The 4,558-nt window shown below is 41.2% G+C and overlaps 1 long non-coding RNA gene across 1 annotated transcript; it reads right to left on the reverse strand.

Moving 5' to 3' along the window:
• Nucleotides 1–3,969: 3,969 nt before the first annotated feature.
• Nucleotides 3,970–4,352, reverse strand: LOC148646952 (uncharacterized). Its single transcript, XR_015927702.1, has 2 exons — nucleotides 4,281–4,352; nucleotides 3,970–4,149 (listed from the first exon to the last, which is right to left on the reverse strand). It is a non-coding gene; the product is annotated as an uncharacterized LOC148646952 (long non-coding RNA).
• Nucleotides 4,353–4,558: the final 206 nt, after the last annotated feature.

Consider the following 4,558-nt stretch of genomic DNA (forward strand, 5'->3'; position numbering starts at 1 on the left):
TCAGTGGGGAGGAGGGCAGAGTGATGAACCAATTCAAAGATAGGGACCTCGGTTTTACATCTCATCCGAAGGACGGCGCCTATTTACAGTATAGTGTCCCCATCACTATAGTGGGGCATTAGGATCCACATGGACCACAGGGTGAGCGCCCCTGCTGGCCCCACTAACACCTCTTCCAGCAGCAACCTTAGTTTTTCCCAGGAGGTTTCCCAGCCAGGTACTGGCCAGGCTCAAACCTGCTTAGCTTCAGTGGGTTGCCAGTTATAATAATAATAATAATAATAATAATAATAATAATAATAAACAACTTTATTTTATATAGCGCCTTTAAAGTTGGCTTCTCAAAACACTTTACAGGATGACAATAACAATAAATAAGAAGAATACACAAGATAAGACACAATTACAATTACAACAATACAACAATAACAATAGAGGAGACCGTGGAAGGTGGTACTAAGAAGAGCAGAGGGGTTAAGAATAGAACTAGTTAAGTAAAGGCTTTTCTGAAGAAGAAGGTTTTGAGTCTGGATTTGAAGGAGTTTAGAGAAGGTGACTCTCTGATATCCTTGGGCAAAGAGTTCCAGAGCTTGGGGGCATAACAGGAGAAGGCCCTGTCACCCATACAATGTACTGTAGACGGGCTTGGGGGACAGTAAGGAGGGCAGAATTTGAAGAGCGGAGGTTGCGAGGTGGGGAGTAGGGCGATAATAGTTCAGACAGGTATTGAGGTGCCAAGCCATGTAGAGCCTTATAGGTGAGCATGAGGATTTTAAAGTCTACATGGAATTTGACCGGAAGCCAGTGCAAGGACTCCAGGATAGGAGTAATGTGAAAACTTGCACTAGACCTGGTCAGGATTCTGGCTGCTGAATTTTGGACATACTGCAGTTTATTCAGAGTAGATTTAGATACCCCAGCATTGCAGTAGTCAATTCAAAAGAATACAAATATGTTGATCAGCTTTTCAGCCACAGTTAATAATAGCATAGGGCGTTGACTTGCGATATTTCTAAGGTGAAAAAAATACATTTGACAGTATGCTGCACATGTGGGTCGAATGCTAAGCCAGAATCGAATATAACCCCAAGGTTTTTCCATTTTGATTGAAGCTCAAGTACAGAGCCATCTACAGATAGGGTTACAGGACTGGCTTTACGAAGTTGATGGGGGCTGCCAATAAGCATGACTTCAGTCTTGTCGCAGTTAAGATGAAGGAAGTTTTGAGTCATCCAAATTTTTATGTCAGAGATGCAATTTGATAGAATAGAGACAGCCACATCAGTGTCAGGTTTGGTATGGATGTATATTTGAGTATCGTCAGCGTAAAAATGAAAGCTGAGGCCATGTGATCTTAAAAGCTGACCAAGTGGGAACATGTAAATGCTGAAGAGCAAGGGGCCCAGTCTTGAGCTGCAGAGTGATATGGCTGCTGGTACTGAACTGCACTATCCCAGTGCTCTGAGAGCTGTGTGGGAATTCTGTCTAAACGAAATGACCGGCAACTGGACCTGTTGACAGGGGCACCTACAAAAGATTCTCGCACGGCTGCTTCAGTGTTCAGTACAGAACCTCACCTCTGCTCTTCAGACACAGGCGTAGTTTTCCATTTCACAAGAAGAACAAAAGTCTTCTGTCTTCTTTGTCGAGACTAGTACTACCTTGGCTTGTGGCATTTCCTTTAAGCCTCAAAATAATTAAACGAAAGATCCCTAAGCTGGTCCTCTGGCTCTCACTCAAGGGGTATTGATCTGAGACCACTGTCAAAGCAGGACCAGAGTTATCCCAGCACCACAACCCTGTTACAGGTGTTCAGTCAAATTCTTGAGCTGCTGGTTATTAAAGACCCGTGACACTTTAAGAATGTTTACCACGGCATCCAATAATATGAATTTGCACAAACAATAATAACTCTATATTTACTTATCTTGAAGAGTATGAATCCTGAGTAAGTGGACTGATTGATCCTGCAAGTTAGACCAGTGTAGTTCAAGTTCAAGCTCAAAACTTTATTGCCATAACAAATATTTGCATGGAATTTGGTTTGGAAAGCTCACACAACTAAATGCATGCAATAAAAATACTACATAAACCCAATAACACAAAATACATCAACCCAACATATGTATTTTATGTGGGTAGCTGCGTCAGCATGCGTAGGCTGCAAAGGAACAAGTAATAGGTTTATTCCATGCTGAAAAAAAGAAGAGAGAAAAAACACGTTTCGGCCATGGAGCCTTCTTCAGGTGTTTTTCTTATTTTGAGCTTATTAAAATATTTCTTTGTGATTCCTGAGTGACTAATCAGCCTTTTGCAGAAAACACAACAATTCATACAGCATATATACAGCAGTAACAGATCCTCCTTGAGTTGTCATGAATAGAAAGGATTTTGCAGATAAACCCCAAATCTTCTCTGTTTTACTGAAGTTTTCCCAAGCTCAGGCAGTAACAAATTCAGTGTTATTATCCCTGCCCTCATGTTATTTGGTCTTTATCCTTCATTTTTCTTGCCTCACTCTCTTGTAGATGTTTTTACATCTCTAATAACCCGGAGTTTAGCCCAGCAGACACTGTTGGGCCCAAGGCTGGTGATACAATACATGTGATATAATGAATGACATAAAGTACTGGCAAATCCTACAGCAAAACATTTTTGACTCACTAAACTAAACAATGGGTAAAAATTCACTCTCCATTATGAATAGTGACCTGAAACACAAGGCCAAAACCTCACTGAAGAGGTCTGACAAGAAAAGATTGATTGTCCTTGAGTGAGCCCAGACTTGAATCCCATAGAAAAGTGATGGAGAAGCTTGACAAGTTTGGATCATTAACTAATTCTGCCAAGAAGAATGACAACATGTACAGTACACTATCACACAGTGCAAATCCAGAACAGACCTGTCCAAACCTGTAACCTACTGTATGTAATAACTGAGCTGAAAGGAGCACAGTGGTCTGGGCTGGTGATGAATTCTACATGCAGGCAGGTAGACAAGTGAGCAGGAAGGCAAACAAGAAAACAGGCAGTAGACTGCAAGCAGGCAGGAAACATTCAGCAGCCCGAGAAACACAGTCATGTAGCCATGTTGTGGTCACGCAAATGGGATTTCAAGGATAAGCAATGTGTACACACAAAAAGAAACCCACAAGTATAGTCAGGTGAAATAAGAAGGTCTGTAGCACAGAAGAGAATCCAGACAAGGTAGAAACTGTCTGAATCAAAGACAGTGGAAACAAGCAAAGCACAACTGAGATCTGAAATTATACTGCAGTTCAGAAGAAAGCTCAGCTTATCCTTGATGACCCATCCCAACCTCTTCATTCCTATTTCCAAGAGCTGCCTGCAGGTAGGTGGTTCAAAAAGCCTGTGGCCAAGAAAAATGTCTACAAGAAATCTTCTGTTCCCTGAGGAGTCGGTATATTAAACACAGCTCAGTGACTGTTTCCTGTATGGAGCTATGGGAATATGTGTAATGGTAGTGTAGTAGAGCAAGATGTGTGTACTGTATATTGTATACTGTGCATATTTGTGCACACCTAGGACCATTGTTTGTATTTAATGTGGTTTGATTTTGTGTTGTTTAGTTTTGTATGGTGGTGCCAAAAGACAAATGTCCACCCTTTTGGAAGGAAAATAAAGGTATATCTTATCTTATATTATTAATGAAATTCAGCTTTTGTCTCAGTTCAATTGCTTCTTTATGCAGTAGACTATGTTCTGTTTCACTGTCTTCATCTCAGGAGGCCCCAGCTTCAGCAGCGCAGTTGCTGTGCAGTCCTGCTGAGGAAGGTTTTTGTACAGCTGTGTAACACTGTGTGAACAGATTTTTACTGTTAATGTAGTGGTAACTCTGACAGTAATAACCTGCTGCATCTTCAGGCTGGGCTCCTGTGATGGTCAGTGTGAAGCCACTCCCAGATCCACTGCTACTGAAACAACTTGGGGTCCCAGAGCTCAGGGAACTTTCAAAATAAATCAGAAATCTAGGAGCTCCTTCAGATTTGTGATGGTATCAGGTCATATGTTTACCTAGTGAGTTACTGTAAACTGGACTGCTGGTCTTACAGCTCAAAGTGACTGTCTGTTCTGGGAGAACTGATCTCACTGATGGAGTCTGAGTCACAGTAACCTGTCCACTGGACTCTGAAAGGAAAAATCAGAAATAAAAGCAGAAACAGGTACATAGTTAATTAGAATATTGGTCAAATTTGTAGTGCAATACTTGTTTACATGTTCCACAAATTTTGTATCTATTTCCAGTAAGCCTATCTTACCTTGAACGCAGAGAAAGAGAACAAAGATGAAGATGGAGGTGAAAGTCATGGTTGCTGTGGGTTTTGTTGGCATGAAAAGCAGCACTCAGTCATGAAGTGTTAAACTCACAGGGCTATAAACACTCCCAGAGCACTGAAGCATGTGCTGCCAATGCAAACTGTCATTCTTAGAATAGTAGACCTTTGTGAAAATGCAGTTATCAGAAACTGATTACAAGACAACAAAAATAATTGGGGGTAAATTTGTCTTACAGTATATAAGTTTCAGCATTGTGCCT

Source organism: Lepisosteus platostomus, chromosome 16 (assembly GCF_059453375.1).
Source record: "Lepisosteus platostomus isolate fLepPlt1 chromosome 16, fLepPlt1.hap1, whole genome shotgun sequence".
In the NCBI taxonomy this organism is placed as follows: domain Eukaryota; kingdom Metazoa; phylum Chordata; class Actinopteri; order Semionotiformes; family Lepisosteidae; genus Lepisosteus; species Lepisosteus platostomus.